Source organism: Scyliorhinus torazame, chromosome 8 (genome assembly GCF_047496885.1).
Source record: "Scyliorhinus torazame isolate Kashiwa2021f chromosome 8, sScyTor2.1, whole genome shotgun sequence".
NCBI classification, from domain to species: Eukaryota; Metazoa; Chordata; class Chondrichthyes; order Carcharhiniformes; family Scyliorhinidae; genus Scyliorhinus; species Scyliorhinus torazame.
The window spans coordinates 20,218,645-20,243,010 of record NC_092714.1 but is presented as its reverse complement, the minus strand read 5'-3'; positions in this window follow the sequence as shown (position 1 = coordinate 20,243,010).

Genomic DNA, 24,366 nt, shown 5'->3' with positions numbered 1-24,366 from the left:
TCCCCATGGGGCTTGTGGAATACGAGCTCCCCTCCTGAGGGGCGGCGTCCTAACAAATAAGCTGGAAAAAATCCACTGATATAGGCCGGCCAGGAAGGAAACTGGCATCTTCGGATAGTCCCGGCTGAGACTAGATGTACTCCCCTCCACTCCACATTTACCTGTGGAATACAGCAATCTGTTTGAAACCTTTCCGGGAGTCTTGTGATTGTAATACAGGCGATGAGGAATAAAAGGAACTGCAGATAGCGCTCTTCAGTAGACTTGACGCATTTGACTTGAGCGTAGAAGACAGGGCCCAGTGCTCTTGAGTGAATGCGTTACTTTTCTGGAGCAGCACCTTCCAAACCTACCGCTACTACCATCTAGAAGGACTAGGGCAGCAGCCACATGCAACACTGCAGCGGCTCAAGAAACAGCTCACCACCACCTTCTCAAGGGCAACTAGGGATGGGCAATAAATGGTTGTCTGGGCAGCGACGCCCACATCCCCTGTACAAATAATAAAAAGTAAAAGGTCCACTGGAAAATATTGATCATAATACAATCGATTTCGATGTTAAGTCTAAAAGTAACACACTCCAGTCTTGAACTTAAACAAAAAGCACTTACAAAGTGATGAGGGGAAAGCTGACTAAGGTTGATTGAGTAAATAGGTTAAAAGGCTTGACTGAAAATGAACACTGAGAGATATTTAAAGAAACAATTCACAATGTGCAAAAATATTCCATTCCATTGAAAAACAAAGGGCTGGTTTCTCCGCAGCCCCGCGTCGAAATCGCGTTTGGCGCAGGGGCGGAGAATCCAATTTCACGCCGAAATCGGGCCCGGTGCTGGCCCGGTGATTCTCCGGGACCCGAGAATCGGCGTGTTCACGGCGTACTCCGCGTGTCTGGGGGCCTATTGACAGAGGACTGCCCAGCGATCTTCCGCTCCCGACCGGCCAAGTTCCCAACGGCGTGGTTCTAACCACCTATCGGCATTGGGGAGCTCGTGTGGCGGCTACGGACTCAGTCCACGGCCGCCCTGGTGGGGGTCAGGAGGATCGGACACCGGGGACGGGGTGTGTGTGTGCGGGGGGGGGGGGGGGGGGGTGCCTTATAGGCAGCCGGGGGACAGATCAGCGTGGTCAGATCTGCGGGTGCGCGGCCGATCGGGGGGGGGTCTACATTCTTCATCTGCCTCCGCGGTCCAGGTCCGCCATGGCGCTCGGCGCGGCCGCTGGAGGTCGCCACTGTGCGCCGCCATGTGCGCATGCGCAGACTCAAAATCGGAAGTGCGGGGGCTCGTTTTCGCATCGAAAGCTGCGCGAACTACTCTGGGTCCCTGCTAGTCTCCTGCAGGTCAGTGAATCGACTGATGGGAGAATCCAGCCCAGAATTTCAGCAGGAAGAAATCATCTGTTGCTCCCTCAGGAAATTACGGACTGATGATTTAGGACTGTGATGTGGAGAAATTTGTTCACATAAAGAGTTGTGTATCTTTGGAATTCTCTATCCCAGGTTATGGATGCTCCATTGTTGACGATATTAAGGCCTGGGAATCAGACAGATCTTTGGTCTCTGAGATATGGTGAGCAGGCAGGAAAGGAGAGTTGAATACCAAGATCAGCTATAGTTATATTGAATGAAGGAACAGACTTGATAGGCCGAATGGTCCACTCCGCACCTAGCCCTTGTATTCGGCAGTCAGTCTTTTCAACACTATAATAGACAGGTACATTTGGAACAGGTAGATTCTAAGGACAAGGCCAAGTAGGTTTGGTCTCTCATCACCTGCCACAAATCTAGTCCGGCAGATAAACCCTTCAGGCCTCTGTTAGCTTGGCTAGTTACTGAGCCACTCTTGGCGATAAGCATTGACGTCCCACTGAAAGTATATTCGGTGCCCTTGTGACTTCCATTGCTACTTCCAAGTGGTGTTTAACATGGAGAAGAACTGATTGATCAGCTGAGGAAGAGTGATAGGTAGTAATTTGAGGACTCTTCTTCCCCATGTTTGAACTGATGCCATGAGACTAATGGTGAGCACTACCAGGGCCAGCCTCTCCTCACTGTATACCACTAATCGTTCCCATGAAGACAAACAATATCTGAAAATATTAACTCCATGAATCTTTTATCTTTGATATTTATCTTCCTACTATTAACACAATCTGTTGCTCCTTTAACAAACATGATAGGATGGAAAGTCCAATTTATGAAGTTTACATCTCATTGCTTTACACACTTACTGTATTCCCTTTTGAGCACATTTGATCCAACATTACCCAATCATTAAGATGGTTGCGTGAATGCCTGCATAAAAATAATGGGCATTGCTGTTCAGTACAGTTTTCGCTGAATGAAAATTTTATTCTTAAATTCTTTCTTTTTACTTCCCTGAAAAAAGGCAGTCCCCTTATTATCTCTGAAACCCTCAAACACCCCCATCTTTGCAGTAAGACAGACTTGCATTGAGGTAGCACCGTTCACGACCTCGGGAAACTCCAAGGGTCTTGACTGCTGACGTGTATGAAGTATATGGGGCGGGATTCTACCTTCTGGGGACTAAGTCCCCACACCCGTCGGAAAACGGGTGAGAGTCACTCCGGACTTTTTCCTCGAAGGTCCGGGGTCATTCTCTGTTTTCAAGGGTGCTAGCGGAGCCCCGGCGTGCGTCCTGCAACTCCGGCTGCTGGTGGGGCCCTGCAGTTCCGCCTGGGCGGCCACGCATGCGCATGGCGGCTGGCCGCGGGTACGCGCATGCGCACGGCGGCCGTCTTCGGGCCGGCCCCCGCGCAACATGGCGGAGCCCTACACGGACCCGGCGCGGAGGAACATAGGCCCCCCCGCAGAATGAGCGCGCCCGCCGACCGGTAGCCCCCGATTGCGGGCCTGACCGTAGAGGCACCCCCCGGTGTCGGATCCCTCCACACCCCTCCCCCACCAGGACGGTCCCCTCAGCCAGAACGTCGAAGTCCCACCGGGTGGGACTACATGTGAACCACGCCGGCGGAACTCGGCAGGCTCATCGAGCGCGGAGAATCGCCGCGGGGACTCCTGCCGGGTCCGTGGAGAATTGCGGAAGCGCCGTTGCGCACCGTTGCGACGGATCTCTGGTGTAAACCACCATTCTTCGCCCCAGCGATTGCGGCACGGAGGGTTGGAGAGTCCCGCCCATAACTGTGGTCCCGCCATAACTAATTTGTGCACAGTAAGATCCCATAAGCAATGATACAATGATGACCTGATCGCGATTTTGGCTGAGGTGTAAGTTTTGACCAGGACACACTGGGGAGACCCCTTCTGCTCTTCTTTGAAAACGGGTCATGGGTTATTTCGTGTTCACCTTGGTTTAATGTCTCACCCCAAACTCTACACCTAAGATAGTCAGGCATTCCCTCAATACTGAGGTAGTGTTAGCCTGCAGTGTCAGACTGGGTTTACACTCTTGCCACTGGAGTGGGACTTGAACCCTAAAATGTTCCATCAAAGATTGCCGCCACTGAGCCAGAGCTAGCACTATTAACGGTATTTATAACTGTATTGTATATACGGAAATAGCAAGAGAAACAACCTTTTGCAAAATTAATTTCGTTAAGCAGCCTCTGACATCTTAAAGTGTCGCAAGAGTTAAATACTTTCAATCAATAGTACACTGGTGTTGGTATTTGGACAGAATAGAGATTTTAATTACTTTTAGTTGAATCAATATGTAGGACAATTTCAAGCAAACAAAATGAAGCATCACCTGTATTAAGTTTGAAAATGGAAATTCCTGACACATGTTTATTTTCTACACAACTGAAGACTTTAATCTGGGATTTCCCAGCATGTCTTAAGAACATTTATAATGAGGGCAGCACGGTAGCATGGTGGATAGCACAATTGCTTCACAGCTCCAGGGTCCCAGGTTCGATTCCCGGCTTGGGTTACTGTCTGTGCGGAGTCTGCACATCCTCCCCGTGTGTGCGTGGGTTTCCTCCGGGTGCTCCGGTTTCCTCCCACAGTCCAAAGATGTGCAGGTTAGGTGGATTCGCCATGATAAATTGCCCTTAGTGTCCAAAATTGCCCTTAGTGTCCAAAATTGCCCTTAGTGTTGGGTGGGGTTACTGGGTTATGGGAATAGGGTGGAAGTGTGGGCTTGGGTAGGGTGCTCTTTCCAAGAGCTGGTGCAGACTCAATGGGCCGAATGGCCTCCTTCTGCACTGTAAATTCTATGATGACTTAGAAATGGGATATTAATTTTTCAAAGTAATGGAGGTCAGGTTCACGTTGCCAATACTGCCACTCCAGTGCTGGTGTAGTGGTGATGCATGGCTGCAGTTATTTGCAGCAATACAGAAGTGGTTAACGCAAGTCACTGATGCGCAATGACCCCCAACCTAGGCCGTATGGGAGAACAAATCAGAAACACTCATCCCTACCATCTGTGTGACGTCACATAACCAGACTGGCTCCCCTATCCATGGCATAAGTTGCTATACTAATAATCGCTTATTGTCACAAGTAGGCTTCAATGAAGTTACTGTGAAAAGCCCCTAGCCGCCACATTCTGGCGCCTGTTCGGGGAGGCCGATACGGGAATTGAACCCACGCTGCTGCCTTGCGTACACCTTCAAGATTGGATATTCAACACTTGTGGGGCTGAAAACACAGCTCAGCACCAAACATAATAGAATCCTAAAAGAAGAATCATAGAATTCCTACAGTGCAGGCCATTTGGCCCATCGAGTCTATGCACCCACCCTCAAAAGAGCACCCGACCTAGGTCCAATCCCGGTTATCCCACCTAACTTTGGATATTGAGGGGCAATTTAACTTGGCCAAAACCGCACATCTCTGGACTATGGGAGGAAACCAGAGCACCCGGAGAAAACCCACGCAGACATGGGGAGATGTGCACACTCCACACATACAGTCACCCGAGATTGGAATTAAACCTGGGTCCCTGACGCTGTAAGGGAGCAGGGCTAATCTCCATGCCACCATGCTGCCTCATTGCTCATTGGTACCTCATTAAAAGCCTCATTCTTCCCATTAATCCTGCTGAGATTTTTTTTGAAGTTCAGGTGGGTTGAGAGAGGTAAATACGCTGCAGGGTTTATTTTGCATTGCTTCAGTGATTCCAGGTATTAAAAGATTTGAGAAACAATATAGGAGAGGTACTTGGGCCAGCAATGAATGTACCGTGAGGAGAAGATAGCCTTTAGGAGCAGGAGAGATGAACCCAGCCAGTACACTAAAATCAGGACTGCTTTCTGACAGTGCGTGCTTTGTGCACTAAATGTTTTGTATCACTCTGTAACAGTTACTAGTTACTGACGGTGTAAGTGTTGTAAACAGATTGATCAATTGGAGGAAACCAATCTGGGTCGAAAAGGGGAATACCTTGCCTGAGCTTTGCCAATCTCGTCAAAATTTTAAGAAGAGACGAACAATCTGCCATCATTTCTGAGGGTTGCTCCTTCCCGGTGATGGTCCTTCCTGGGCTCGCTGTTCGGAAGAAGGCTGTTCCTCTGCAAAACCTTTCCACATTATCGAGCCACGTGTGGCTCTCTTGCCAGGGCCTTCCAATGGTGTGGGGGTGGGGGGGGGGGGGGGGGGGGGGAGAGTGTTCGTAAAGGTGCAACATCACCTTGAGCTCTGCGAGTCACAGTTTGGTTGTTGCTTTCACAAAAGGCTCCATTTTACAATCAATTCTATCGATAGTGCGATGAATCTGTTTTATTTAGGGATTGGAGAGTTTACCATGTGACATGTCTACAAGGCAGGTAGATGGAGTCAGCCATGATCTATTTGAGTGGGAGAACAGTCTGGAGGGGCTGAATGGTCTGCTTCTGTTTCTATGTTCCTCTAGCTTTCCTGTGCTTCAGGGCCTCCAGACGGTTCAGGAGTTTGCGGGGTTACTGAGAGTACTTTTCTTGAATGGGCATGTTGGCATAAGTACCAATTTTGAGTGCATCTTTATATACACCTGCTCCTTGCCAGGAGGAAATGAGCGAGAGATTTGGGGATAGGGAGTTGCCTGGACTCCTCCACACTCCAGTACGAACCTCCAACTAACACCGAAACAAAGCGGCCAATCCCAGGATTTAAAATTTGTTCTCCCCCTCCCTCCTCTTCTGGCATTTGGGATGTTCACAAGGCCTGGACCCTGTTTGGGGATAAGGGAAGGGGGCCACATACACACTTGTGGAGACCAAAGGTATGCAGGTTAAGTGGATTAGCCATGCTAAATTGCCCCTTAGTGTCCAAAAGATGAGGTGTCACTGGGTTACAGGGATAGGGTGGCGGCATGGGCTTAAGTAGGGTGCTCTTTCCAAGAGCCGCTGCAGACTCGATGGGTTGAGTGGTCTCCTTCTGCAGTGTAAATTTTATGACCAATATACCTACATTTTCTCAAAGTAAATGCCACCACTGCTATGCAGTTTCTGGACTAAGGTTCAGGAACGGGGAGGCCCCACCCATAGTCTCATCCCATCATTTGCCACAGAGCAGGAGAATAGTCCCTTCTCTTAAGGCTCACCATGTGTACAGAAAGGTAATGTTCCAGTTCTGTTGGCTAGCCATGATTTCCTTGGGAGTTCTGCATGTCTCCTGCTGTAATCATGGTGGGATGTTGAATTCCAATCTTTCAAATCTGCAATATTACAGGTTTATATAGTTCTCATCTTCAGTTTGTTTTCGATTTAAAAAAGGGACACTGGACCACATTTGTGAAAGTTTAAGTCAATCCTATAGATAACCTATTCTTACAACCTTTATCTAGCTGCCTGCCTGGCTGTTAGAGTTATCAAATTCAATGGGACACATTTTTGGAGGTGTCATCACATGACCTTGTCCCACTCCCATGATTGGATGCTTGACACACCAATCCCAGCAATGCATCGCATTTCCACATCAATTGCGTCTTCATTAACTGATTGGCTGATTTTTGACTATCAGTAAAACAGCAATTCCCAAGCCTACTATATTAGAAAAGTAACAAAATTGCTTAAATCGAATTTTAAAAACACTACTATTTTTAACGTCTCTGAGACTTTCCTTCCCTGCTTCCTCTCAGCAGAGTCGCGGAGATTAATTGCTGGTGACAAGAAGATGATCCTGGAGAGCTTTCAACCTTACTGATTGTCGAACTCTTGTTCTAACGGCGCGTCGTTGATGGATATACTCTCAGATTGAAAGTCTATAAGGTATAGTCCATAAACGCACTCCACCTCAACTCTAAAGAAGCCCCAAGAATTAACTGAAGTAAATTAACATTTATTAATGTTCATAATATATCGTTGGGAGAGTCAGGGAAGAATTTCAAGACTGAGCGATTCCTTCCTGGAGATACGATCAGGCCTTAACAATATCGATAAAACAATGATTCACTTGTACGTCCTTCAACGTGGCAATCTGAATTCACTGTTTTTAAAAAATTTATTCATCATAGGATGCAGGCATCGCTGGTTCGGCCAGCATTTATGGCCGATCCTTAATTGCCCTGGAGAAGGTGGTGGTGGTGAGGGGCATTTTTGAACCACTGGAGTCCATGATGTTTGGGTGCACCTACAGTGCTGTTTGAGAGGGAAGTCCAGGATTCTGACTCAGCAACAGTGAGGGAACGGTGATGTCTTTGCAAGTCAGGATGGTGATGGGCTTGGAGGGGAACTTGCAAGTGGTGGTGTTCCCAGGTATCTGCTGCCCTTATCCATCTGGGTGGAGGTCGTGGGATCAGGGGTTATGGGGAGAAGGCAGGAGAATGGAGATGAGAAAAATATCAGCCATGATCGAATGGCGGAGCAGTATCGCTGGGCCGAGTGGCATAATTCTGCTCGTATGTCTTATGGTCTTATGGTTTAATGTGCTGTCGAAGGAGCCTTGCTGGCTTGCTGTGGTGCATCTTGTTGGTGATACACACCATGTGTTGATGGTGGAGGCAGTGAATGCTGAAGGTGATGGTTGGGGTGCCAATCAAGCGGGGCTGCTTTGTCCAGGATGGTGTTGAGCTTCTTGAGTATTGTTGAAGCCGCACTCATCCAGGCAAGTGGGGAGTATTCCATCACACTCCTGACTTGTAGCTGGTAGATAATGGACAGACTTTGGGAAGTCAGAACAATGAGAATCTTTATTAGTGTCACAAGTAGGCTTACATTAACACTGCCATGAGGTTACTGTGAAAATCCTCTAGTTGCCACACTACGCCGCCTGTTCGGGTACACAGAGGAGAATTCTCCATAGCCTGACGGCAAAATCGTGATCGCCGATCGGGTGGAGGATGGATTCCGACGCCGAAATCGGGGCTGGTGTCTGTTTGACGTTGGTCCGTCTTGCTCCGCCACCTCCAAACCGCCGTCATGCGCGGCGTGTGCCATTCCAACGGCAATGGCGCGCCATCGCCGGCCCACCCGTGATGCTCCGTCCCCGATGGGCTAAGTTCCCGACGGCACGGGACACGTGTGGTCCCAACCGTTCAGGAACCCGGTGTGTCGGCTGTGGACTGTGTCCAGCGCCGCCAGACTCAGCCGGGATCCGTGCCGCTAGAGCTGGGCGGATTGGTGGGGGGTGGCCAGGGGGTGGACTGTGGGGTCGTGGTTGGTAGGTTGGCTTCGCGCACGGCTGGTGCCATGTTATACTATGCGACCGGTGCAGGTCACCAGCCATGCGCATGCGCGGCCCAGGACCCGCCCATTCCCCAGCCATTTTCGCCGCAGTCCACGGGAGTTTCAGTCACCGCTGGTGCTAGCCCCTCACCGGTACCGGAATCAGTGAGGGTTACACACCGATTTCTCAGTCGTGAAAGTCCACACATGCTCCGCTGGCTCCGCACTTAGTCTCCCGAACGGAAAATCCAGCCCAGAATGGCCAATTCACCTAACAGCACATCTTTCGCGACTTGTGGGAGGAGGTGGGTTACTCGTCACAGAATTCCTAACCTCCGATCTATTCTTGTGACCACAGTATTTATGTGACTGGTCCAGTTTGTGATGTGGCCTTCTCGATAGTGAAAAGACCAAATGCTGATGACTTGGTAGAATACTTCTGTTCATTCCACCAGCATGGCCTGAGCTTTTAATTCATCGCACCACTCCCACTCTCACCTCCCTGACCTCGGCCTCGTAACCTATTCCGATAAACTATCCCCGAACAGGCGGCGGAATGTGGTGACTAGGGGCTTTTCACAGTAACTTCATTGAAGCCTACTTGTGACAATAAGCGATTACTATTATTATTATTATATAAAGCTTAACATAAACTGGAGGAACAATATCTCATCTTTCAATGAGGCACCTTCCAGCCTTCCGCATTCAACATCGAGTTCGACAATTTCAGGTTATTATTTGTGTCTGTTTACTCAGGCGGTTGGTGATGTTTCTGTGATTTCTCATTTACATTGTTTTCCAAATTGTCCGATTACTATTTATTATTGCCTTGTGCCATTAACCCTTTTGCCAACTAAACTCTCCTGCCTTTCCCCCTCTCATGGAACTCCCCTTTCCCCTCTTTTATGGCCTGCACCTTTTCCCTGCTTCTCTTTGCTCAAGATCTGTTGAAACTCGAATGCGTTGGCTGCTCTGAAGAAAGATTATTGACCTGAAACATTGTTCTGGAATCCCCCCCTCCCCCTCACTCGCCGCCTGCGGGATCTTCCAACTCTGCCAATGTCTGTGGTGTTTTGGGAAACCTGCCGTGGGCGGGGGGGGGGGGATTGCCTTCAACGGGACTGGAAGGCCCCGCCGATGGGAAGGGCTGGAAAATCCCATCCATGAGTCCTGTTTTTCCGTTCCTCGATGCTGCTGGGCCTGCTGAGTATCTCTAACCATTTTCTGTTTTTATTGTGGATTTCCACACCTGTGGTATCTTGTTTGTGTGTTCACCAACAATCCGTGGAATCCTATCCGGAGGTGATTGAGCAGGTTCTTTCGTCTCAAGTGCCACTGGGCAAAATATCAAATTGATTCAATTATTCTCCTATTTTAGTTTTGGAAGATGTCTTAATTTTAGTTGGCAAAACCCATGCAGGACATGTAAGGGGAGAAAAAAGTAAAGTTAAGACAGTTCACAGCCTCCAGCGAGAGATTGATCAGGGTCATTTGTTTTCTGCCAGGATTCCTTTGTGAGCTTTCCACATCCACTTCACTGTGCCAGTCTCTTCACTCCTGTTATAATTAAGGTTTAATGCCTGTGAAGGTACTTTGTAAACTGAGATCCAATGCAATGGAAGCTCAGCAGCCCAGACTAATTCCACATTTTGTTGCAGGGGTCTCTAGACGATTTGAATTTACTGGCGTCTTTTTTTTCCCCAGGATCTGTCACGCTGCCAAGTCTCTGAGTTGACAGCTGCGAGAAAACTGTCTCTTTGCACAGCCCTTACAATTAGCCTTGGCACCGTTTCCATCAGTTAATTAGATTTTAAATATTTACGAGGACTTTTGCTTAAAATTGGCTAGTTATTGATTACTGCATGTCAGCGTGTGGACCTCAGGCCTACTTTATCAGGCATTCTGCCCCTCCTTTTCGTCTTTGCAGCAGAAAGCGCATTCTCTCTCAGAGACCTCCCGTGCAATGGAAATGGAGGTCGTATTCTGATATTACTGGGGCTAAAGAGCTGGCTTTTAAAGCAGACCAAGGCAGGCCAGCAGCACGGTTCAATTCCCGTACCAGCCTCCCCGAACAGGCGCCGGAATGTGGCGACGAGGGGCTTTTCACAGTAACTTCATTTGAAGCCTACTTGTGACAATAAGCGATTTTCATTTCATTTCATTTCAAGTCTCACCCACCCTTTCTTTCCATGTTGTACCTTCACAATACAACACACTGTTCAGATATTGAAGGCATCTGGTGTATTTCAGAAGGATCTTGTCACTTTTGGGATCCCCTCCCCTCCTCCCTGTATTGAAAGAAAAGACAATGTTGCAAAGATTAGTGATCGGCCAGAAGATTGGGAGTATTTTCGAAAGCAGCAAACGATGATGAAAGCACTAATAAAGAGAGAGAAATTAGATTATCAGAGTTAACTAGCAAGAATTATAAAGGCCGACTGTAAGAGCCTCCACAAGTCTCTTAAAAGGATGAGAGTAGCTAATGTAAACATTCCTGCCTTAGAGGATGAGACTGGGAAATTAATAATGGGAAGCAAGGAAATGGCACAGACTTGGAACAAATATTTAGGGTGAGATTCTCCATCCCGCCACACTATTTCCTGGTCCGGCACATCCCCACCGGCAGTGGGATCCTCCCTCCCGGCAGCCGGCCAATGGGGTTTCCCATTGTGGGCACCCCCACGCGGTCGGTAAATCCGCAGGCGTGAGTGCGCTGCCTGCGAAGTGGAGGATCCCGCCGACGGAGAATTCAGACCTTGGTGTCTGTTTTCCTAGTTGCAGACACCAAGAGCATCTCAATAATGGTCAAAGCAATCCCAGAGCAAATGGTTTGTGGGGGGCGAGGGGTGGGGAGGAACTTAAATCAATCATTATGACTGGCAAAATAATGGGAATAAAGTTTGAGAGATTGAGAATGCATTGATCATAAACGGCCTGAAATCCCTGGATTCTCAAAGTCGTAGCAGATTTGAAAATTGCAAGAGCAATGCCCCTATTCAAAGAAAGAAAGGACACAGAAAGCAGGAAAGTATAGTCCAGTTAGCCTCACATCCATCTTTGGAAAATGCTGGAACCCATTATTATGGAAGTAATGATAGAACATTTAGAAAATCCTAAAACAATTAAGCAGAGTCAACTTGGTTTTTGGGACAGGCAAAATCAAGTTTGACAAGCTTATTAGAGTCCGTTGAAGATGAATGAGCAAGGTGGATGAAGGGCAACCAGTGGATGTCTCCCTGGATTTTCCATTCTGGAGCCTAAGTGCTCCCGCCAGTGGAGAATTGCTGCTGGTATCTGCGGGTCCCCTTTATGCATGGTGGAGAGCTTGTCGGATTCTGTCGGAATCCTGGTATTGGGCCACCATTTTGAGCAGGCTCAATACCAAGGTCCCCTACCCCCCCACAATTAATGCCTGCACCCCCCCCCACCATTGACAAGTAGGGGGCATCTTCCCTCCTCCCCCATCGTGGGAATATGGGTCACAGCCCCACAGTATGCACACATGAGGGTGACCCCCCCCCCACTGACCCCTCAACCTCCCCACCAGACCCCCATCTGACACCCCATCAGACGCCCCATCAGACACCCCATCAGAGACCTCCCGACAGAGACCCACCATCCGAGAGCACCATCAGAGACCCCCATTAGACACTCCATCACACCCCCATCAGACCCCCCATCAAAGATCCCCAACAAAGACCCCCAACAATGACCCCCCATCAGTCATCCTGCTTGAAAGCTGAAGTGCAGTCCAGACAGTAGAGTGAGAAATCGCTGCAATTTCACTTACCCTTCCCGAACATCTGCTTCAGACAAAAATGTTTAAAAGAGCAGCTGTTACATGGGTCAGAGACTTCTTCAAATTCCAAGTACACTTCAAAGGGCTTCAAATCCCTTTACTGCCTTTGAAATGCAAGTCTTCCATTCAATTTCATACAGCAATACTTGTACGAGCCATTAATTGACATTTTTATTGGTCCAGACACAGCTGCTTAAGGGGTTTGTTTATTTGTCTTTCCCTTCACGCTCAAATTCATCTGAATGCTTTGATGCTAACCACAGACGGAGTGACCGCTTTGTGAACACCTTTGCTCAGTTCCCCAAGCATGACCCCAACCTTCCTGTTGTGGCCATTTTAACTCAGCATCTTGGTCTCATGCCCACATGTCTGCTCTTGGCCTGCTGCAATGCTCCAGTGAAGCTCAACGTACATTGAAAGAGTAGCAGCTCAGCCTCTTGTTGGGTATGATACACGTCTCGGGACTCAACATTGAGTTTGAAAAGTTTAGATTTTGACCTTTCTCCTCCAGCTTAAACCCTCCCTTTCTTCTTAAAAAAAAAATGTTTTCCACATTTGTCTTGTCTCAACGGAAAACACCCCCTCTCTCTCTCACACCAGGCCGTCAGTCTTTTGTTCCTAAAGTTACTACATTTTGTTGCAGTTCCTACCTTCTCCCTCCTTTCAGTTCTGATGAAGAGCCAAAGGACTCGAAACGTTGGGCGAGATTCTCCATTTTGGGAGGCTATCGGACGAATTCTCTGGTCTAGAGACTAAGGGCGGGATTTTTCGGCCACGGCCGCTCGGCGACCGGAATTTCCCACCCGAGGTCAATGGACCTTTACATGGTCCCGGTCCAGTCCATGGTGACCTTGCAGTGGGCGCGGCTGAAAGCTCCGGCTCTGAGTGCTGACATTGGGACTGAAACGTGAGCGTTCTACGTGGATGAAAGCAGTGCCAGTTCCGGAGTGACTCAGGTCCCGTTAATGGGCTGGCACCGGCGCCACGTAGAACTCGCGCAATTCCAATGCATGCCACATTCATCCCAGCCAAGTTGTTGGCACTGGTTAAGCTGGAGCATGCCCATCTCATTGATGGGTTGGCTGGGTCCAGAGGGTACATGGAGAGGGGGAGCGGGGGGGAGGGGGGGGGGGGCCTGGGGGCACCCATACGACCTATGGCGCAAAGTTCCCAGTGGGCAGTCAGCGGCGTTGGCAGCGTATGGAAGCCTTGCAGGCTGCGGCACTGGCGATTCGTCCCCAAACACCCCGACCCCACCGTCCACCTCCTGGCCACCCCTCGTTAATCCCCCAGCCATGGCAGATGCCCCCGGCCAGTGGCACAACTGTTAGCACACCATGCCGATGTTGGACACTTTTCCACCTCAGCAGCCACGGCGCCTGTTTCCCGATTTGAAATATCACAAGTGAACATCACCATCGGCAATTCCTCCTGACGGAGGTGGAGCACCGCGCAAGACCTGGAAAATGCCGGGTCAGCCCATTAATGGCTGACAATAGCCTTTGCTGCATAATTTGGATGCTGGCATGCGAAGTTGAACGCATTCATGCCGCTGTCGAGGGACTGGAGCATGGCATTCCGTTTGGCGCATTGTGGAGGGGATCGGTGGCCCTCAAATGGACCACCACGTCAGACTCACATTTGGTGAGACCTACAGTAATCCCTGCCCATGTGATTCTTGACCCAGGCGATCGGTGAATCACAGAGGGCTGGAGAATAGGGTGCCAAGCCAGCTAAATGGATACAAATAGGTTATTAAGACCCACTTGCATTCATATACATTATCCTACTGGCACGCGGATGCGAACCTTGATCCTACCGCCAGTTTGAGGCCAGGACATCGGCCTCGATCCCAATTTTCTGATTCTCCACCGCATCGGGGACCCCGCTACTGGCTGTGTGCAGCGGAGAAATCAGGCTGTTAGCTCTGTTTCTTTCCTTATAAATTCTGGCAGACTTGCTGCGTTTTTCCAGCTTCTTCTATTCCTGTCAAGAGCGAAGCTTCCGAGGGTAATATATTACAACGGTCAAAGGATTGGCTAGCTCACAGAAAAACCAGTTGGGATAAATGGGTCATTTTCAGGTTGGTTAACTGTGACTAGTGGAGTGTCACAGGGACTTGTGCTACTTCCAATCTTTGTTAATGACTTGAATGGAAGAACCGAGTGCTGATGACACAAAGATAGATGGGACCGCACGCTGTGGGGAGGGCACATCTGCCAAGGGATATAGGTCGGTTCAATGAAGTGGGCAAAAAAATTGGCAGGTGGAGTATAATGGGGAAATGTGAAGTTGTCCACTTTGATAGGGAGAAGAGAAAATAAATAAATATAATTCAAATGAAGAGAGACTGCAGAGTGTAGACTGATGTACGGATGGATTGAGGTGTCCAATGGATTGAGGGGCAGACATTTTAACCTTCGCCTCGTTGAAGGTGATCTTGGGAATTGTCGTAAAAATGTTAAAATATTGGAAATGTTGAATAAAAATATAAAAAGAAAATGTTAGTATTCACGCACAGCAAGTAATTAGGAAGGCAAATGAAATGTTGGCCTTTATTGCCAGGGAGAATGGAGTATAAAGTAGGGACATCCTGCAGAATCTGCACATGACATTGGTGAGATCACACTGTAATAGATTATCTATTAAGATCCTGACTTCTCAACCTTGCCCCTCGCCTGAGGCGTGGTGACCCTCAGGTTAAATCACCACCAGTCAGCTCTCCCCCTCAAAGGGGAAAGCAGCCTATGGTCATCTGGGACTCTGGCGACTTTACCTTATGAACAGTTCTTTATTTACGGAGGGTTCTACTTGTATTGGAGTCAGTGCGGAGAAGGTCGATTCCCGGGATGAAGGGGTAGCCGCATGAGGAAAACTTGGACAGCTTTGGCCTCTTTGGAGTTTAGAAGGATGGAAGATGATCTTTTTGCAACAAAAGGGAATCTGAGGGAGCTTGGCAGGGTAAATACTGAAAGGATGTTTTCCCTCATGGGGGAATCGAGAGTAGTGGGCAAAGTTTCAGGATAAAGGGTCGCCCATTTAAGATGGGAATGAGGAGGATATTCTTCTTGCAGGGAGTGCTGAATCTTTGGAATTCTCTATCCAGAGAATCCATTGTGCAGAAGGAGGCCATCCGGCCCATTCAGCCAACCTACACATCTTTGGACACTAAGGGGAAATTTATCATGGTCAATTCACCTAATCCGCACGTCTTTGGACTGTGGGAGGAAACCAGAGCGGCCGGAGGAAACCTACACAGACACGGGGAGAACATGCAAATTCCAGACAGGCAGTCACCCAAGGCCGGAATTGAACCCAGGTCCCTGAGGCTGTGAGGCCGGAGTGCTAACCACTGTGCCACGGTGCTGCCCCTAGCCCCCGAGCCCAGAAGCTACGGGGGCTGAGTCAGTGAATATATTCATGGATCGCAGAATCACAGAATCCCTACAGTACAGAAAGAGTCCATTCAACCCGTCAAGTCTGTACCGACCCTCTGAAAGAGCCCCAGCCTATTCCCATAACCCAGTAACCCCACCTAAACTTTTGGATACTAAGGGGCAATTTAGGATGACCAATCCACCTAACCTGCGCATCTTTCGACTGTGGGAAGAAATTGGACCACCCGGAGGAAACCCACACAGACATGGGGAGAATGTGGAAACTCCACACAGAGATGAGTTAGATAGATGCGTGAACTGTCGTGGAGCCAAGGGTTATGGGGAACAGGTAGGAAAGTTGAATTGCGCCAAGATCAGACCAGCTGTGATCTTATTGATAGGTGGAGGCGGTCGAAGGGTCGTTTGGCATATTCATGGTCGTATTTCTTATGTTCTTATTTTGCGTTATGCTTCTTCATGTAACATGAGCTGCTTCCTTGATGTATGCTCTGACAAAGGAAGACTTGGAGATAGGTTTAACACATTTATTGAACAGTTAACAATTCTCCTACTTGAGTTTGACTCTCCTGCTAATCTTACTATAGTAACTCAATCTAACTAACCAGTCCATGTGGTGGGTGTGATGCTTCCTGATCTGCTCCTGTCTCTCTGAGTGTTGCCTATGGAAAGAGAAAGAGCATGTGTGCCCTGTCCTTTTATATGGGTAGCCCCCTTGTGGTCGTGTCACCTCTGGGTGTGTCTTGACTGCCCATTGGTCGTGTCCTATCTTACTGACCTATTTGTTGAATGTCTGTGTGTCATGATGTCTCTGGTGCTCTCTCTAGTGTTTACTTAGTCCTAGTGTATCTACATTAACCCCCTGTGTACCTACAGTGATGCTTATCACCACACTTATATGAGGTGAATTCGTCTGCGAATTGAGGGGTAGAAATCCGAAGAAATAAAGCACTTCCTCATTTTTGCCTCTCACTGTCAACAAGTAAGTGGTCCAGGTATCTGTCATGGCTCAGTAAGTAGTGCTGTTTGAGGCAAAACTCTCAGGTAGCCAGGGCATGGCCAAGGAATCTAGGTTGATGTTCCCAATACTAAGGGAGTGAAGGCTCTGTTATTTGGATGGGTTGTTAGACCTTTTCAGGTGGACATAAAATCCGACTCCACTATTTTGACGAAGAGCAGTGGGGTTTTGCTGTGCCCTGGCCAATGTTCCCTCTGTAGCTGCTCAAAGGTTCCCGCTCTGACTGCACACAAGTTGGCTGCGCAAAAACACGTTAAAGGCGCCGTTCGCTTAAAAGAACCACCTTCACACTCCAAAACAAATTGTGAGTGAACTTTGATCCTGACCAATATTTCTCTCTCGCCCAACATCACTGAAGCAGACTGTACCGATTCGCTGTTTGTGGGATCATTGCAAATGACTCCCGAGTTTCCTACATATCCCACCAGGAAAAAAGAACAGTTCGGACCAGATTTCCCAGTTTTTAAATGGCGCCCCACTTTAAGGCATATCAAACCAGTTTGCAGCGGTATTCTTATTTCCCCTTCCTTCTGGGATTTCAACAGTGACGCTATTTCAGTGGCTGTCAAGTTTTTTGGGATGGTTCTGAGGCACGGAAGGTGCTATATGAATGCATTTATTTGTATTTTTTGTAATTTTGCTAGCTAGCTCCAGCAAGGGATTCAATACAATTATCAGCAATCTGTCGAGGTGCTTGTTCTGTGGGGCTGACACTCTGAAATGGTGTTTTACTGATTTGTGTTCCTTCAGCTTCTCGATATAAGGAACTGAACAAAGTTGTAACATCTGGCCCAGTTAAACAACAAAACAAAAAAAAAATGAACTGGTAGCAGCAATAATAAAATTGTGATATCACTCTAACAGCGGCTCAGTAATATTTCAGCAACACTGTAAATACAGTCTCACAAACCAATTCATGAATATTTAATAGCATCATCTGAAATGCATTATTAATTTCTAATAAACATTGGTTATGAAATATTTAAATTGTGTTGCTGGCGACTGTTGGTTCTTCCGAAGCTGACACTTTTTCTCTGAATCCCGTGTCAATCTGATACAGTTCATTAATTAGAGGGAGTGCAGGTCATGCATGATAATTAGGGACAAGCTTGTAAATGCACGACCTGATGTGAAGCTGAGCTGTGTAAACGAGGAAAGAGAGAACTTGCCTTTCCAGGGTATCTTTCATGATCTCAGTTTACGCCCATTGAAGTACTTTTATGTGCAGGGTGGCGGAAACCCCAGCCCGCCGATAGGGCTGGTTGAGCACACTGGGCTAAATCGCTGGCTTTTAAAGCAGACCAAGGCAGGCCAGCAGCATGGTTCAATTCCCGTACCAGCCCCCCTGAAAAGGTGCCGGAATGTGGCGACTAGGGGCTTTTCACAGTAACTTTATTTCGGGGCTGTTTAGCACACTGGGCTAAATCGCTGGCTTTGAAAGCAGACCAAGGCAGGCCAGCAGCACGGTTCAATTCCCGTAACAGCCTCCCCGAACAGGCGCCGGAATGTGGCGACGTAGGGGCTTTCCACAGTAACTTCATTTGAAGTCTACTTGTGACACTAAGTGATTTTCGATTCAATTCATTTGACGTGTGGCAGGGCGTTAACAAGCTCGACTTCAACAAGCCGGCTGCTCTGTAGCGCCAGGCTTGAGCGGTGGCCATGACTAGTACTGCAAGGAAGAGGAGCCCTTGCGGTCGGTCTTTAGGTTAGCCAGGGTATTGGCAGGACCTGGCTGGCAGGCCCCAGTAAGGAGAGTGAAGGCCTTGGCAGGAGTGAGGCGGCTCAAAAGGTGGGGGGAGGGTGGTGCCTGTGAAGGGCACAGAGGCCCCTCAAAGGAGGCCCCCATTCCTTGCCTGACACCAGCTTGCCCAATAAAAGCAGTGGGCATGCCACACTCTGCATTTCAATGAGTTCCCCATTTTCAACCCGCTGGTGGGGTCCATAAAATTCTCCCCTGTGACTTGTAACCGCTGTTGTAAAGTAGGAAATGCGATGGCCAATTTGCACGCAGCAAGTTCCCCCAAAAAGCAATGTTAATCATCAATGAATCTGCTTTTTTTTAAGTGATAATTGCCAGGACGCCAGGGAGAACTAGGCTGCTCTTCTTCAAAACAGACCTCTTTTATCTCGATGTTAGCCACAAAGAGAAAAGCAGAGATGCCACTCTCGATTCTTTCAAACACGATGAGAGTTTATGAAGAGTTGTTGCTCAAACAATTGAAGATGAAGAATTGCAAAGCCCACGCAAACAGTCTGCTGACGTCCATCACTACACACCATGTGACGCTTTACCAGCAGGGATGTATTCACTGATACACAACGGGCGGGAGAATCGCCGGGCCGGGCGCGAATCGCGCGTTGCCGCGCCGACGCCGGAGAGCGGAGAATCGGCACCATTGGCTCAGGCGCGGTCAGTGCCCGGGATGGGCTGAGCGGCCGCACAAAAAATCCGAGTCCTGCCGGCGCCGTCCACTTGTGGTCTTACTCGGCAGGACCTTGGCGTGCTGGAGTGGCGTGGGTCGCTCCAGTGCCATGCTGGCCCCCTGTAGGGGTCAGAATCGCTGCTCTTGAGGCCACGTTGACGCCGTCGTGAAACGTGACGGCATTTACGACGGTGTCATCACTTTTTTAAAAAATCGCTCATTGTCACAAGTAGGCTTCAAATGAAGTTGCTGTGAAAAGCCCCTAGTCGCCATATTCCGGTGCCTGTTCGGGGAGGCTGGTACGGGAATTGAACCGTGCTGCTGGCCTGCCTTGGTCTGCTTTCAAAGCCAGTGATTTAGCCCTGTGCTAAACCAGCCCCTCGGGATCAGAGAATCCCGCCCAACAAGTCCCGTGGAATTTTTTATGTTCGTTTAAGTGGATAGACAGGACCTCACTTTAACATCTGATCAAAAAAATGGATCTCTGACTGTGTAGCCCCTCCTTAGTACTGCATTGTGTGGGGTGAGGTGGTGGGGAAACATCTAGATTCTGTGCTCAAGCCTCTTCAGTAGGACTCTGAACCTACAACATCAGGAACTCAAAGGCAAGAGAGCTCCTCACTGATAGCAGATTTGTGGGTTTCCAGTTTGCTTTTTCAATCTTCCACTCATGCAATATATTAAAATTCTATTTCCCCTAAAATATTTCTCCTCAACCTCAACGTTAGAAGAGTCCGCTTCACTGCTTTAAATATCTATGACCTGTCTTGGCAAGATTTCTAAATTAATCTTGCAGCATCTAGCGCCCATGCTCACAAACATATTTCACATAAGACTCTTACATAGTTGTGGAACTGTTTTCCCTCAAAGTAGATTCGCAACAGTGCTTGCAAGTGAGATTTACCCCCTAGGACCTTAGCTTGCATTTTCGTTGATATTATCTGCACACATCAGAGTAGAACAGCCCAAAGATTAACATCATCTTCCAAAACTCTACAGATTCTGGAATGGTGGCTGCAGATTGGTTATTAGCAAATATAGCCTTATTGATTAGGAAAGAAAGAAGAGGGAAAATAGGGAACTCCAGGCCTGTTCACCTGGCATCAGCAGTTGGGGAAAAAGCTCAAATCTGTTTTAAAGGATGTGATGACAGAGACACTTAAATATTAAAGGTGAAATTGGGCAGAGTCAACATGCATTTATGAAAGGGAAATCAAGTTTGACAAATATCTTGCAAATTTTTGAGTATGTAACTAGTAGAATAGATAAGGGAGAACTAGTGGATGTGGTGTATTTGGATTTTCAGAAGGCTTTCGATAAGGTCCCACACTAGAGGTTAGCAGGCAAAATTGTAATTCATGGGATTGGGGGGAATATGTTGGCATTGATTAAGGATTGATTAACAGACAGAAAATAGAGAGTAGGTGGAGGAACGTTTCCTGGGACTGAGTATTGAGCTGGCTTTCACATCTGGATCGTCCCTCTTAGTTATGGTTCAGCTAAAAACAAAGACCCACGGAGACAGCAACTCTGGATAAGACGGTTTTATTTTCGAAGTTTGGTCAACGTACGAGGGAGAGTGATTTACCCAAACCACTCCGCCTTACATTACTCTAGGTTCAACAGTTATACAATTTCCAAAAATCAGGAGCCCACCCCATGTTGGACTCAATTCAATCTTTGTAGCTGTTGATTTTACCTTAACCAATGAATTTTACTTCAGGTAGCATGGTGACTGCATGATCAGCTCATGATTTAACCCCACCTTGTTCCCTGGCCATCTGTTGTTTTTCAGGTCCCTTCTATCCGTTATCTCTTGCCTTCCCCCAGTTCCATTTCTCTTATCTCGGTTGGTCCTTGCTTGTATCGTGGTCTGGCTGGGCACAGGATGTTGGAGCTACTGATAAGAACTGCTTATTTAGCTGGCTGTGTTATTGCTGATCACATTATTTCTGTCTGATCGTGTCTGTCTTAGGAATGTGGTCAAGTTAGCTAGCTTAAATCCCATCATACATTGCGGTCACTACTATTAGCAAGAGTTTAAATACTTGTTACTGCTTTGTTCTAAGAATACATGTTTAATAGTTAATAATGATTGCTGGGTATACTTTCCATGATTAGTCTCAATCCTCAAAAAACTAACTAATGAGAAGTATTCTAATGTTAGAACATAGAACATTACAGCACAGTACAGGCCCTTCACCCTCGATGTTGCGCCGATCTGTGAAACCACTCTAAAGCCCATCTACACTATTCCCTTATCGTCCATATGTCTATCCAATGACCATTTGAATGCACTTAGTGTTGGTGAGTCCACTACTGTTGCAGGCAGGGCATTCCACGCCCTTACTACTCTCTGAGTAAAGAACCTACCTCTGACATCTGTCTTATATCTATCTCCCCTCAATTTAAAGCTATGTCCCCAGGCAACATTCTGGTAAATCTCCTCTGCACCCTTTCCAATGCTTCCACATCCTTCCTATAATGCGGCGACCAGAATTGCATGCAATACTCCAAATGCGGCCGCACCAGAGTTTTGTACAGCTGCAACATGACCTCATGGCTCCGAAACTCAATCCCTCTACCAATAAAAGCTAACACACCGTATGCCTTCTTAACAACCCTCTCAACCTGGGTGGCAACTTTCAGGGATCTATGTACATGGACACCGAGATCGCTCTGCTCATCCACACTGCCAAGAATCTTACCTTAGCCCAGTACCCTGTCTTCCTGTTATTCCTTCCAAAATGAATCACCTCACACTTTTCTGCATTAAACTCCATTTGCCACCTCTCAGCCCAGTGCTGCAGCTTATCTATGTCCCTCTGTAACTTGTAACATCCTTCCGCACTGTCCACAACTCCACCGACTTTAGTGTCATCTGCAAATTTACTCACCCATCCTTCTAATCCCTCCTCAAGGTCATTTATAAAAATGACAAACCTATAAAAATGACAAACTATAAAAATGACTAGCTATCCAGTTTTTAATTTTATTTTAGAGTACCCAATTCATTTTTTCCAATTAAGGGCAATTTAGCGTGGCCAATTCAACTACCCTGCACATCTTTGGGTTGTGGGGGCAAAATCCACGCAACCACGGGGAGAATGTGCAAACTCCACACAGACCGTGACCCAGAGCCGGGATTGAACCTGGGACCTTGGCGCCATGAGGCAACAGTGCTATCCACTGCGCCACCGTGCTGCCCTCTAGCTATCTAGTTTTCAGGGGACACATCTCGGGACCCCCCTTCAGTAGGGTTAAACGTATTATTCTCAGATTGGAAGGCTGTGAGGAGTGGGGTACCACAAGAATCAGCACTTGGGCCCCAGGGATTCACAATCCATATCAGTGATTTAGACGTGGGGGCCAAATGTAGTATTTTGAAGTTTGTTGATGACACACTTGGTGGGAATGTGAGTTGTGAGGAAGACTCAAAGAGGCTTCAATGAGATTTAGACAGATGGACTAAGTGAGTGGACAAGAATGTGGAATATAGAATATAATCTTTGGCGGGTAGGATCAAGGAAAACCCCAAGGCCTTTTACACATATGTGAGAAATATGAGAATGACTAGAATGAGGGTAGGTCCGATCAAGGACAGTAGCGGGAGATTGTGTATTGAGTCTGAAGAGACAGGAGAGGTCTTGAACGAGTACTTTTCTTCTGTATTTACAAATGAGAGGGGCAATATTGTTGGAGAGGACAGTGTGAAACAGAATGGTAAGCTCGAGGAAATACTTGTGGTCTAGATAAATGGTGGAGCAGTCTCAAAGGGTCAAATTGCTTATTCCTGCTTCCGTGTTCCTATATTTCTAATTAACCAAGTTGTCAATATTCAGATCATGTATAGTATCACACCATACCACCCATCGATTGAGCGTTAACCAGGTCAAACTTTACAGATTAAGATAACAAATACATTTAATTATAGTTAAATAGAAACATGAATCATAAAAGTTTAGACGTTACACACAGCGCATTGCAAACCCAACCGTGCTTTTGGACAAACACATTTAATGGTTTAATTACACTTGATAGGCACTTGTGACAATAACAGAATGGTCATTTACACTTTGAAAAATAATGTTCGAGCTCCTCGCAAATGCATTCAGTGTCTTTTTCCTCGTCGACCACTTTCCATTTTGGAACATCTTAGTGTAACATAATCAACAGTCATTCATGAGTAAGGAGCCAAAGGTGAGCTTTCTGTCTGCTCAGACAACAGAAGCTAACAGCACTGCGGTATTCTTTCAATCCTTTGTATTCAAGCGCTCATTTATTTTGAAGCCAAGGTTCAGGCACATGAAAGCCCCAATCAACCACTTGAATCTAGACAAATGTAGGTGGAATAAAACCAGAATCTATTATGCACTCAGCGGGAACATAACAATTGTGCCAACTTAAAGCCACTCAGCACAGACATGTCCAAACACCCACAATGGACAAACAAGTAGCTTGTTGTTCTCAACAAGCTAATCATCAACTGAAGACAACAGTCCATTTTTGGCCTAATTAAATTCTATTCAGAATTAAGGAAAACAGACTCCCGTATCGTTGTGACAACACTTTTAGTCCTCCTCCTAATTTTGCAATTAGTTGACAAGTGTGATTTCTAAAAATATATATAAGATGGTGACTGAGTTCTGTTGTGCAGAAACTACAACGTGACAATCAATGTATTCAATTTGATTTAGCATTTTTGAATGGAACAGCAAATTACATTGTGGAATGTCGGGGGTCAGTTCGCGCAGTTGGCTGGGTGGCTGGTTTATGATGCGGAGCAATGCCAATAGCGTGGGTTCAATCTCCGTACTGGTTGAGGTTATCCATGAAGGCCACATCTTCTCAACCTTGCCTCTCGCCTGAGGTGTGGTGACCCACCGGTTAAATCACCACCAGCCAGCTCTCTCTCCAAATGAAAAAGGAGAGCCACCTATTGTCCTCGGGGGACTATGGCGACTTTCATTGAATTGACCACAAGATGATTTAATTGAAGGTTACCTAGCAATAAGCTCCTGTAAAGATTGAGTCAAAAAGATCTTAAAAAGGCACAGGATGAGTGAAAATAAATTAATTGTAGCCTTTAATTTGAGTAAAAGAAGGAACTCTTCAAATTAAAATATTGCGCGCCCAAGATAACAGTGGACTTTATA